Raw genomic sequence first — 14362 nt, 5'->3', positions numbered from 1 at the left:
AATTTCTAAAGAATAAGTTACCAAGAGTTGCATTTTCTGGAGATTTACTTATGGAAATGAAATAAGTTTGTTGAGTAAGATAATTTCCTTTTATATTTTTATAGCTTTATTGTTTGAGAGTATTTGGTACCTTTAAAAAAAACTCCAAGAGGTTGTAATTTTTTTCTTTCTCTGTTAGATAGTGGTTTTAGATTATGCTATTCAGATGGGCCAGCTCAGAATTACCTAGAAAACTGACTGAAAACACAGATTCACCAGCCTCATCACACCTCCACTAGTTTCTGAGATATCACTAGATGATTCTGATACAAACTACAGTGTGAACAGGTAGCTGAAGATAATTCTAATATAAACTGGAGTTTGAAAACCACTGCTCTAAGCATTGTGGACATCTCAGAATGTAAAGTTGATTTGTTGAGTAAACAGTGAGAAAGATCCCCCACACTACATCATGTCTTGTTATTCTTTACTTTGTTAACAATGGAAGTTTATTTTTCTATTTTTAAAAAAAAGTTTGTATTTTTGCCATTTCATGTTTAGATCAGTTTAGCCTCCTTATTAGTGACCAAACAACACTCTTTCATCACCCTGTAGTAAGGCTCACAGAGCCTGCTCAGTGGGAAATCTCCACCTTTGCATAAGAATCCTGACACTTGATTTCCTGGTTGTGGTTAAGAATAGTTCCATCTGAACTTGATTCAGGGGAGGATTGTGTGCTGGCTTCAGGGCCACTGATTGATTTCAGAAATGTATGGTTTGCTTTCTAAAAGGAGTTGGCTGCCACTGTGTTTATGAGTAACTTTATTTTAACATGAAGAGGAACTGGAGAAGGAATTGTTTTTATAGATTTTGTTCTACTAGCCCTTTTATCTCCATCAGCTCTTTAGAGCATCAGTGCAACCCTATCACTATTGGAGGGAAATGTTCATTCCACTAGAGACTTGTCTATGTGTGAGAAGTTAACTTTCTCTGTTAGAGGGTTACTGATGGGTCACCAAATGCCTTAGGTGAAACATGTTTATGACTTTTAGGTAAGTTTTCATGATTCTGTACACTGATGTTCAACCTGCAAATGTCTCTTTCAAATGCAAAATGGATACATGTTACAGTATAGGCAATGAGGCGAATTCTTTATTAGAAATTTAGTCCATCTGTTGTGCTAGTGTTTAGAGGAACAAAAATGCATCACAGAATTCTAACACTCAAAGATATATTGGGAAATTAGTTTCCCAGCTTTCTTAGGTGCCCCTGAAACAAACTTTTACTGATAACTGTACACACACATTTACTTATTTCTTCTCTTTTTCCCTCTCCATACCTCTCAATCCTTTGTGTCTTCAGCCCATTCTTTTCTATTTTCTTTCTTCCTTGCCTGACTGAGGTCTACCACTGTTATCCAATAAAATCCAAAAACATTACATATGTAATTCTTAGTCTAGTTCATTTATCTGCATAGAAAACCACATAAGCCTTTTACAAATACACTGAGGTGTAGAAAGAACTACTCAGGCTATTAGCACAAAGAAACTTGTTTATAAATTATGGTTATACAAGTAGCAATGTGACCGAAGACATTGGTTCTCAGCCTATCACACTCTCATTTTTTTCATGTGTAAAATAGGATTTAGGATTTCTGCATCACAGCATTAAAGGTACCACTGTTCACGACAGGCATTCAGTAAAAGCTGCCCTTAAAACTGATTAATTCTTGGAAGAATTAATTACTTAGCTCTCTACATGAGAATCATTCTTTATAAAACTGGGAGTAGAATTGAAGTTATAAAATATCTTCTGTGCTTGGTATGGATTAAATGTGTCATGTGATGTGTGACATTTATTATATGTTAATTGAATGCATTTTATACAGATTAACAGAAAAATGTTAGTGGTAATGAGATCATTCATTCTGAATTATCCAAGATAGACTATTTGAAATGAGGACTGTAACCATATCTCCTGAAAAAAGTCACATAAAGTAAAACAAATTTGTGTACTAGCTATATTTCCTGGAAGTAAACTAAAACATTTTTTTATTTGATCTCTAGGCCTGATTTTATATTGGAACATGTGATCACCTTAGTTCCTGAGAATTGTGTAAAATGGCAGAATAATTTGCTGAGGGCTTTCTTGCCTGCCACAGCAATATTCAAGCCCCAGAGGCAGAAAAATGGTATAAAGCAGGGGTCCCCATCTCCAGGGCCGCAGACCCATATGGGTCCGTGGTCTGTTAGGAACCAGGCCACACAGCGGGAGGTGAGCAACTGGTAAGTGAGCAAAGCTTCATCTGCTGCTCCCCATCACTGGCATTACAGCCTGAACCATCCCCCCACCACCATCCGTGGAAAAATTCTTTTCCAAAAAACTGGTCCCTGGTGCCAAAAATGTTGGGGACTGCTGGTACAAAGGATAGTGAGCTGGAGGTTAATCTCAAGGAAGAGGTCTGATAACCAATCCACTGTGGATACACCTCCAGAGGCCCATTCTGAAAACTGATAGCTAAGTGCCTCTAAATGAGGCTTCTTCACTGGTATTTAACAGTAGAGTTTCTGGGAAGGCAAAATCTTTTTTGATTAATGAAGATATTTTTTTTGTTAAGTATAATTAAATGCTCTGCACTTGACAATAAACATTTAAAGCTGTGCTATGTCATTTGATGGCCAGAGTATTGATTTAAAAAAAATTAGAGCAACTTGGAGCTGGAATGAATACACTGCCACTTACCTCTCCTTTCTTTCTTCCCCTTTAATTCTCTACCTCATTGACTACCATATTGGATATATAGAGCAGAGAGAGCAAATATATCAGCTCTGTGACATTCTAATGAGAAGCAGTTAATATCTGTATGGGAACATGAGTCAAGGAGGAGACCCATGATACTATGTGAGCCTGAGAAAGGCTCCATATACCATGGACCACTGGGACAAAAGCAAAAGACAGCAATACGTTTTGAAGATTTTTTTTAATTTAACAAAATATGAACATTACCTATTAAAATAAAGCTATTTTAAATTAGACGTTTCATATATGTTTCTTTTGCTTTATAGCATCTGTATGTACATCTGAAATGTTACCTAGTTAGTCAAGGATGAGACCATATATGATTAAGCTCTTATGAGGTCAAATAAAATAACCTACCTGAATTACAAGAATTTGTGATACTGTTATGAAAACCCAGATACCTGTAACCAATTCTATATATTCAGCTGAATAAAAAACAAAATGAAAAGGTAAGACCAAACTTGTGAAGTAAGCATACTTGTATTATGAAGATAGCAATGAAAATGAAGTAGATAAATAACATGAATGCCTTGAACATACAGTGTGTATTTTATTACTTCTTTTTCAAGTTAGAAAAAGTAATGAGGGCAAAGGAGCAAAAATTACATTGTTCTTTATCCATTAGTTTGCAGGAAGAGAAAGACCCCTGTTTTTATTTGACCTTATATTGATTTAGTTCTTCACATAGAAGTTCAAAACCTCTCCTCCCTCCTTTTTTTTTCCCCAAAGAAGATTTTTTCTAGCAATCTTGTTTTCTCAGCAAAGGTTTATTTCAAATGAAAAAAATCCCTGATGATCACAATGGATGACAGAGGATGTCTTCTCCTTTTTCTTTGGGGGGAAATATAATCTATTTGCAAAATAATTGGGAAGTTCAACCAAAAGGTAAATTTGTCCTGGACAGGAGAGAAAATATAAAGAGCTACTACAGAAAAGAATTATATTATACCAAAGGAGAAAAAAGAATCTAAGAATTCTTAATAGGCCTATATTTTTTCTCATAAATGCTTTTGACTTATAGTAAGACTATATCAGCCATATATCTAGAATGTGTGCAAAAAAATGCTGTATTCATCAATACCTCCTGAAGTATCATATCTATACTTCAATATCAGATTGATACCTGGGTGATACTTCAAAAGTTTGTTATATCTGGCAACAATAAACCATAGTTGAATGAGGGAGATTGAAATCAGTTTTCCAGTTCAGCTGAAATGATTGTGCTTTCTGTATCCTTATTACAGGAAAACATGAACCTGGAACTATCTTCACAAATGTACAAACAAAAAAAACAAAACAAAAACCTAGTGACTGCAAACTATCAGGTTAACAAACCACTGATAGATATAATCACAGTACTATCTACAAACCAGCTATGAGCTCAATTAACCTGGATGTTTATTGTAGGCCTTCCTGCTTCTTATCTGGTTCTTTATAAATCCTTGTGATTACTGCCCCTGTTAAATACTAGAGATGTAATAGAAAGGGCCCCAATACAGTTCACAAGCATTTATCCATTCAAAAAATATAATTGACCACCGGCTAAGTAACAAGCACTATGCTAACTGGATACAAGGGAAAACAAAAAAATGGAAAGAAGGAAGGAAAGGGGAGAGGGAGAGGAAGAAGGAGGGAAGGAGGTAGAAAAGAAGGAAGAAAGAAAGAAGGACAGGGAGGAAGGGAGAGAAAGAAAGGTAAAACTCCTGCCCTCATGAAGTTTGCAGGTTAATGGGAGTGATAAATAACAATAGATAATAATACATTCAAATTAGCAAATGTGATAAATGCTAAAAGTAAGAGGTATATCATGTGATGAAAGCATACAATAGGAAATTGTGATTTTAAGGAATTTAAGAAGACTTCCCTTATGTGACAATTGAGCAAAGACATAAAACGTCAACAGTTGAAAAATAGAGAAGAGTGTTTCTGGGATTTGTTTCTATTCTGTATACCAGTCTGCATTCCTATCCTTGCAAACTGGCATGAACCAGGGAAGAACCAAAATGATTTGGTTCTTTACCCACCTGTTCTGAAGTGTCTTTCAGAGCCAGAAGCAGCCCTAAACTGCCTGCATTGACATCCTTTCCTCTGTGTCACTCCCAGTAATTTCCCCAAGGTCTAGAAAGACACCTTCCGAAAGGAGTTTACTCCTGATCCAAAATGTACCCATCCTCATGCAATGATTTGCCAGTGAAGGAGAAAAAGAAAGAAAGGAAGAAGCCTTTTATAATTCATTTATCCTTCTCATCAAAAGGTGATAATCTTTGACATGTAAAATAGATCTTGCTTTCAGGTTTTGAGTTTAGTTCTCTCTCTCCTTACATTACTAAGATACAACCTCACTAAAATCCTTACTTTTCTTGACAGTCTAGCCCTACAATACCACCATCATATATTTGGTTCACAGAAGCACAAATATAAAAATAATTAAGTCAACAAATATATTTTTGAACTCAATTATTTACATAAATGAGGCATAAAATTATGTTTCTCCTGAAACATTTAAATATTTGCTTTGTTATGTCCAAAGACATTTGATTTCTTTTTCCCTATGAGTATTTATGTGATATAACCCAGGTTGGATTATTTTGGTCAATAGATAATATTATGCCAGTATTATTTTTAAGAGCTTCATTTTGTTTTGTTATTAATTTTTTAAAAAGACTTTTCAGTTGCAGAAACAAAGATTACATGAAGTGAGCTATAATTTTTCCAAAAGATCGTAATTTTATACTCTTTTGAGTCTTAAAGATGTACATTTGAAAACGAGATTGAGAATGGGACTTCAATCGTCAGTTTCTTAAATAGTCAAATATGTAATTAATAAATGCCTACATTTTAAAGTTTGTCTAGTTTATTAAGTAATTTTTTCATCAAGATCTAACCCTTCTTAATTTAGTATTCTGCCATTCATTTCCCTACTAGGCCTGTCAAAGTCTCAATTCTTTATTTCCTTCATTCAGTATGCATTAGATACTCTTACTTATGTTCTGTGTATAATGTATCTTGCTTTGACTATTTAACTGTATGTAATTTAGGTGGTCTTATACATTTGTTAATTTTTTTTCTCTTTTCTGTGACTTTCCCATTTGTATTTTATTTCCTTACATAGATTTTTAACCAAATAAATGTTCTTTTCTTGCCTATTTTTTTTTTGCCCTATTTAAAAAAAAAATATTCATAATCCTCTGACATTTAGAGGCATATCATTATGTGAAAATTGTCACTTCAATCATATGCTGATTTATGATGGCAAATACTAAAGTAATATGAATATAAAAATATAGGCATAGGTTTAAGTAAATGATAGAATCTTTACATATTAGGTCATCATGTAGCAGTTAAAATGATAATTGCAAAGTGTTTATAAAAACAGTGTGGATGCTTATGCCATAGTGATAAGCAGACAAGTTATGTTATTTGATATACAATATTATGGACTTGTAGAAACGAATTAACAAAAGAACACTGTGTAGAAAAAAATGCAGGAAATAAGTGAAAGGAACAGTGATTATTTCTGGAGAGTGGGACTATGTAGGTGACTTTTTTCTGTTTTTCCATATTTTCCAACTTCAGAAAATAAACACATTTTTAATGAAAGTTAATATTTTACTGTCTTCTCTAAATATGGACTTTACTCATCAAAGCTTTAGAAATACAGATTTAAAATGACAAATTTTTATCTTTACCATAGAGAGTCTGGCTTCTATGCCAGACTCCTGATATTTATGTCCCTGTATAATCACTTCCCCTTGAAAGTGTGCTGGACCAAATGAGTTGCATCTAATAAATAGGATACAGCAAACAAGAGGGGATGTCACATCCAAGATTAGTTTACAAAAACTAGGGTTTCTGACTTACTCATGCTCTCTCTCTGGCCTTCTCTTCTTGCTCAGTCTGATAAGAACAGCTCTGTTGGAAGGGCTTTCACAGCAAGCCACTGAGGGTGGCCTCCTACTGATAACCAGTGAGGGAACAAAGCAATCAGTTGAATATATTTTAAGAAACTGAACCCTGACAACAACCACATAAGCTGGGTGGTACGTAGATGGGGGTTCATTACACTATTTTCGATACTAGTCTGTATGACATTCAGTGTAAAGTATTTTGATATAAAAATTCAAAAACTAAGTCTAAAATGTTTGAAGAGGTAAAAGCTTGTTATAAATTCATGGCTCAACATAACCTTATTCTTATCTTTAGGGTTTATTATAATATTATTTTCTAACACTCAAACTTATTTTGCAGAGATAATTATTGGGTTGATAGTTTTTATACAACTTAAGACCACTAGACAATTAAAATCCTTGTGGTTTTCCACAGTTGTCAACAGTGAAAATTTAAGTTTAGATGTCAGTTCTTGTGACCGCCTTCTTTCTCTATAAACTTTGCCTGGCTCATGGCCTCACTTCTTTCATGTGTCTGTTCCACACAGATCTCTTCTCTTACCATAATATCTAAAAGAGCACGCCTATAATGGCCTATAATGTTCTATTTCCTTACTCTACTTCTTATTCTTTGTAGCAAATTAGAATGTATATTTGTTTATTTTGGATTTCCCATAATTAGAATGTAAGTTCTATGGTAGTAGACTGTTGTGTTAACCACTGTATGGCTAACACTTAGGAGAGTTCTGGGCATATATTAAGTACTAAATCAATACTTCATCAATGAATGAATTAATGAAAAATGAACAAAGGACTCTTTAAAATCATTTTACACAGATATCCGATTTATTAAAGTCATTTGTTAGTTTTCACATTAAAAAAGTGGGACAGAGGGCTTCCCTGGTGGCGCAGTGGTTGAGAGTCCGCCTGCTGATGCAGGGGACACAGGTTCGTGCCCTGGTCCGGGAAGATCCCACATGCTGTGGAGTGGCTGGACCCGTGAGCCATGGCTGCTGAGCCTGCACATCCGGAGCCTGTGCTCCGCAACGGGAGAGGCCACAACAGTGAGAGGCCCACGTACCGCAACAAACAAACAAACAAACAAACAAAAAACAGTGGGACAGAAAGATAAGACTGAAAGTGCAAAAAATACAAATCATGTCTCTTTGTATGGATATAAACACGCACGCACACATGCAAATCCATGTTTGTCTATCTGTGTTTATACTTCTATAAAGTGTGTGTATATGTACATGTAATACCTATATACACATATTTTTTTTCAGTCAGGAGGACATGGAATTCTTTCTATTCTGAAGAGAAAAAAAACCTTAACAACATATATCTAGATGGTAACTGCTTCATCACTTAAATTTTTTTTTTTTTGAGCATATTTTTAATACCAGTATGACAGATGAAAAATAGCATACCACTGTTTAATAGTCATTTCTCTGATTATTAGTGAGGTTTAACATTTTTAAATACATTTATTTCCTTGTTCATTTGTTACGGTGGGTTATTGCTAATTTCTTATTGATTTGTAAAAGCCCCATATATATTTTAATTCTTTTGGCACCTCTGCTGTAAATATTGCTGTTAGTTCTTTGTCTTCAGTCTTGTTCATAATTTAGTAGGTTTTGTTTTATATCTATTTAATTGTTGTGCACAGAAGTCACAGTTATATATATATATATATATATATATATATATATATATATGCGCCATTGGCGCTTTGCTTAGGAAGCCTTCTTTCGGTTCATATTTCTGACATGAGTTTCAAAACACAAGCACATTATCATTTATCGTTTGTATTTCTATGGTCATCTCAATAGTAATTTGTGAGAGGGTAAGAAAGTGTTTCAGTAAAGATGTTCAGGTGGCCATCTTGAAGCAGGGGTCAGTTCAGAGTTCCAATAGAGCACTTTATTTATTTATTTTTTTTTTAACATCTTTATTGGGGTATAATTGCTTTACAATAGTGTGTTAGTTTCTGATTTATAAAAAAGTGAATCAGCTATACATATACATGTGCTCCCATGTGTCTTCCCTCTTGCGTCTCCCTCCCTCCCACTCTCCCCTCCCACCCCTCCAGGCTGTCCCAAAGCCCCGAGCTAATATCCCTGTGCCTTGCGGCTGCTTCCCCCTAGCTATCTACCTTACTACGTTTGTTAGTGTGTATATGTCCATGACTCTTTCTCGCCCTGTCAAAACTCACCCTTCCCCCTCCCCATATCCTCAAGTCCGTTCTCCAGTAGGTCTGCGCCTCCATTCCTGTCTTATCCCTAGGTTCTTCATGACATTTTTTCCCCTTAAATTCCATATATATGTGTTAGCATACGGTACTTGTCTTTGTCTTTCTGACCTACTTCACTCTGTATGACAGACTCTAGGTCTATCCATCTCATTACAAATAACTCAATTTCATTTCTTTTTAAGGCTGAGTAATATTCCATTGTGTATATGTGCCACATCTTCTTTATCCATTCATCCGATGATGGGCGCTTAGGTTCTTTCCATCTCCGGGCTATTGTAAATAGAGCTGCAATGAACATTTTGGTACATGACTCTTTTAGAATTTTGGTTTTCTCAGGGTATATGCCCAGTAGTGGGATTGCTGGGTCATATGGTAATTTTATTTGTAGTTTTTTGGGGAACCTCCATACTGTTCTCCATAGTGGCTGAACCAATTCACATTCCCACCAGCAGTGCAAGAGTGTCCCCTTTTCTCCACACCCTCTCCAGCATTTATTGTTTCTAGATTTTTTGATGATGGCCATTCTGACTGGTGTGAGATGATATCTCATTGTAGTTTTGATTTGCATTTCTCTAATGATAAATGATGTTGAGCATTCTTTCATGTGTTTGTTGGCATTCTGTATATCTTCTTTGGAGAAATGTCTGTTTAGGTCTTCTGCCCATTTTTGGATGGGGTTGTTTGTTTTTTTGTTATTGAGCTGCATGAGCTGCTTGTAAATTTTGGAGATTAATCCTTTGTCAGTTGCTTCATTTGCAAATGTTTTCTCCCATTCTGAGGGTTGTCTTTTGGTCTTGATTATGGTTTCCTTTGCTGTGCAAAAGCTTTGAAGTTTCATTAGGTCCCATTTGTTTATTTTTGTTTTTATTTCCATTACTCTAGGAGGTGGGTCAGAAAGGATCTTGCTGTGATTTATGTCATAGAGTGTTCTTCCTATGTTTTCCTCTAAGAGTTTGATAGTTTCTGGCCTTACATTTAGGTCTTTAATCCATTTTGAGCTTATTTTTGTGTATGGTGTTAGGGAGTGATCTAATCTCATACTTTTACATGTACCTGTCCAGTTTTCCCAGCACCATTTATTGAAGAGGCTGTCCTTTCTCCACTGTACATTCCTGCCTCCTTTATCAAAGATAAGGTGTCCATATGTGTGTGGGTTTATCTCTGGGCTTTCTATCCTGTTCCACTGATCTATCTTTCTGTTTTTGTGCCAGTACCATACTGTCTTGATTACTGTTGCTTTGTAGTATAGTCTGAAGTCAGGGAGCCTGATTCCTCCAGCTCCTTTTTTCGTTCTCAAGATTGCTTTGGCTATTCGGGGTCTTTTGTGTTTCCATACAAATTGCGAAATTTTTTGTTCTAGTTCTGTGAAAAATGCCAGTGGTAGTTTGATAGGGATTGCATTGAATCTGTAGATTGCTTTGGGTAGTAGAGTCATTTTCACAATGTTGATTCTTCCCATCCAAGAACATGGTATATCTCTCCATCTATTTGTATCATCTTTAATTTCTTTCATCAGTGTCTTATAATTTTCTGCATACAGGTCTTTCGTATCCTTAGGTAGGTTTATTCCTAGATATTTTATTCTTTTTGTTGCAATGGTAAATGGGAGTGTTTTCTTGATTTCACTTTCAGATTTTTCATCATTAGTATATAGGAATGCCAGAGATTTCTGTGCATTAATTTTGTATCCTGCTACTTTACCAAATTCATTGATTAGCTCTAGTAGTTTTCTGGTAGCATCTTTAGGATTCTCTATGTATAGTATCATGTCATCTGCAAACAGTGACAGCTTTACTTCTTCTTTTCCGATGTGGATTCCTTTTATTTCCTTTTCTTCTCTGATTGCTGTGGCTAAAACTTCCAAAACTATGTTGAATAAGAGTGGTGAGAGTGGGCAACCTTGTCTTGTTCCTGATCTTAGTGGAAATGCTTTCAGTTTTTCACCATTGAGGATGATGTTTGCTGTGGGCTTGTCATATATGGCCTTCATTATGTTGAGGAAAGTTCCCTCTATGCCTACTTTCTGGAGGGTTTTTATCATAAATGGGTGTTGAATTTTGTCGAAAGCTTTCTCTGCATCTATTGAGATGATCATATGGTTTTTCTCCTTCAATTTGTTAATATGGTTTATCACACTGATAGATTTGCGTATATTGAAGAATCCTTGCATTCCTGGAATAAACCCCACTTGATCATGCTGTATGATCCTTTTAATGTGCTGTTGGATTCTGTTTCCTAGTATTTTGTTGAGGATTTTTGCATCTATGTTCATCAGTGATATTGGCCTGTAGTTTTCTTTCTTTGTGACATCCTTGTCTGGTTTTGGTATCAAGGTGATGGTGGCCTCGTAGAAGGAATTTGGGAGTGTTCCTCCCTCTGCTATATTTTGGAAGAGTTTGAGAAGGATAGGTGTTAGCTCTTCGCTAAACGTTTGATAGAATTCACCTGTGAAGCCATCTGGTCCTGGGCTTTTGTTTGTTGGAAGATTTTTAATCACAGTTTCAATTTCAGTGCTTGTGATTGGTCTGTTCATATTTTCTATTTCTTCCTGATTCAGTCTTGGCAGGTTGTGCACTTCTAAGAATTTGTCCATTTCTTCCAGATTGTCCATTTTATTGGCATAGAGTTGCTTGTAGTAATCTCTCATGATTCTTTTTATTTCTGCAGTGTCAGTTGTTATTTCTCCTTTCTCATTTCTAATTCTATTGATTTGAGTCTTCTACCTTTTTTTCTTGATGAGTCTGGCTAGTGGTTTATCTATTTTGTTTATCTTCTCAAAGAACCAGCTTTTAGTTTTATTGATCTTTGCTATCATTTCCTTCGTTTCTTTTTCATTTATTTCTGATCTGATTTTTATGATTTCTTTCCTTCTGCTAGCTTTGGGGCTTTTTTGTTCTTCTTTCTCTAATTGCTTGAGGTGCAAGGTTAGGTTGTTTATTCGAGATGTTTCCTGCTTCTTAAGGTGGGCTTGTATTGCTATAAACTTCCCCCTTAGAACTGCTTTTGCTGCATCCCATAGCTTTTGGGTCGTTGTGTCTCCATTGTCATTTGTTTCTAGGTATTTTTTGATTTCCCCTTTGATTTCTTCAGTGATCACTTCATTATTAAGTAGTGTATGGTTTAGCCTCCATGTGTTTGTATATTTTACAGATCTTTTCCTGTAATTGATATCTAGTCTCATGGCGTTGTGGTCAGAAAAGATACTTGATACAATTTCAATTTTCTTAAATTTACCAAGGCTTGATTTGTGACCCAAGATATGATCTATCCTGGAGAATGTTCCATGAGCACTTGAGAAAAATGTGTATTCTGTTGTTTTTGGATGGAGTGTCCTATAAATATCATTTAAGTCCATCTTGTTTAATGTATCATTTAAAGCTTGTGTTTCCTTATTTATTTTCATTTTGGATGATCTGTCCATGGGTGAAAGTGGGGTGTTAAAGTTCCCTACTATGAATGTGTTACTGTCAATTTCCCCTTTTATGGCTGTTAGTATTTGCCTTACGTATTGAGGTGCTCCTATGTTGGGTGCATAAATATTTACAATTGTTATATCTTCTTCTTGGATCGATCCCTTGATCATTATGTAGTGTCCTTCTTTATCCCTTTTAATAGTCCTTATTTTAAAGTCTATTTTGTCTGATATGAGAATTGCTACTCCAGCTTTCTTTTGGTTTCCATTTGCATGGAATATCTTTTTCCATCCCCTTACTTTCAGTCTGTATGTGTCTCTAGGTCTGAGGTGGGTCTCTTGTAGACAGCATATATAAGGGTCTTGTTTTTGTATCCATTCAGCCAATCTGTGTCTTTTGGTGGGAGCATTTAGTTCATTTACATTTAAGGTAATTATCGATATGTATGTTCCTATTCCCATTTTCTATATTGTTTTGGGTTCGTTATTATAGGTCGTTTCCTTCTTTTGCATTTCTTATCTAGAGAAGTTCCTTTAGCATTTGTTGTAAAGCTGGTTTGGTGATGCTGAACTCTCTCAGCTTTTGCTTGTCTGTAAAGGTTTTAATTTCTCCATCAAATCTGAATGAGATCCTTGCTGGGTAGAGTAGTCTTGGTTGCAGGTTTTTCTCCTTCATCACTTTCAGTATGTCCTGCCACTCCCTTCTGGCTTGTAGGGTTTCTGCTGAGAGATCAGCTGTTAACCTTATGGGAATTCCCTTGTGTGTTATTTGTTGTTTTTCCCTTGCTGCTTTTAATATGCTTTCTTTGTATTTAATTTTTGATAGTTTGATTAATATGTGTCTTGGCGTATTTCTCCTTGTATTTATCCTGTATGGGACTCTCTGTGCTTCCTGGACTTGATTAACTATTTCCTTTCCCATATTAGGGAAGTTTTCAACTATAATCTCTTCAAATATTTTCTCAGTCCCTTTCTTTCTTTCTTCTTCTTCTGGAACCCCTATAATTCGAATGTTGGTGCGTTTCATGTTGTCCCAGAGCTCTCTGAGACTGTCCTCAGTTCTTTTCATTCTTTTTTCTTTATTCTGCTCTGCAGTAGTTATTTCCACTACTTTATCTTCCAGGTCACTTATCCGTTCTTCTGCCTCAGTTATTCTGCTATTGATCCTATCTAGAGTACTTTTAATTTCATTTATTGCGTTGTTCATCGTTGCCTGTTTCATCTTTAGTTCTTGTAGGTCCTTGTTAACTGTTTCTTGCATTTTGTCCATTCTACTTCCAAGATTTCGGATCATCCTTACTATCATTATTCTGAATTCTTTTTCAGGTAGATTGCCTATTTCCTCTTCATTTGTTAGGTCTGGTGGGTTTTTATCTTGCTCCTTCATCTGCTGTGTGTTTTTCTGTCTTCTCATTTTGCTTATCTTACTGTGTTTGGGGTCTCCTTTTTGCAGGCTGCACGTTCGTAATTCCCGTTGTTTTTGATGTCTGTCTCCAGTGGCTAAGGTTGTTTCAGCGGGTTGTGTAGGCTTCCTGGTGGAGGGGACTAGTGCCTGTGTTGTGCTGGATGAGGCTGGATCTTGTCTCTCTAGTGGGCAGGTTCACGTCTGGTGGTGTGTTTTGGGGTGTCTGTGGCCTTGTTATGATTTTCGGCAGCCTCTCTGCTAATGGGTGGGGCTGTGTTCCTGTTTTGCTAGTTGTTTGGCATAGGTTGTCCAGCACTGTGGCTTGCTGGTCGTTGAGTGAAGCTGGGTGCTGGTGTTAAGATGGAGGTCTCTGGGAGATTTCCACCGTTTAATATTATGTGGAGCTGGGAGGTCTCTTGTTGATCAGTGTCCTGAAGTTGGCTCTCCTACCTCAGAGGCAGAGCCCTGCCTCCTGGGCTGGAGCACCAAGAGCCTTTCATCCACACGGCTCAGAATAAAAGGGAGGAAAAGTAGAGAGAATTATTAGAAGTATGAGGAAAGAAAGAAGGAAAGGAGGAAAGGAAGGAAGGAAGAAAGAAGCAAAGAAAGAAAGAAAGGAGGGAGGG

Source organism: Phocoena sinus, chromosome X (assembly GCF_008692025.1).
Source record: "Phocoena sinus isolate mPhoSin1 chromosome X, mPhoSin1.pri, whole genome shotgun sequence".
NCBI classification, from domain to species: domain Eukaryota; kingdom Metazoa; phylum Chordata; class Mammalia; order Artiodactyla; family Phocoenidae; genus Phocoena; species Phocoena sinus.
Note: the sequence above shows the minus strand (reverse complement) of the source record.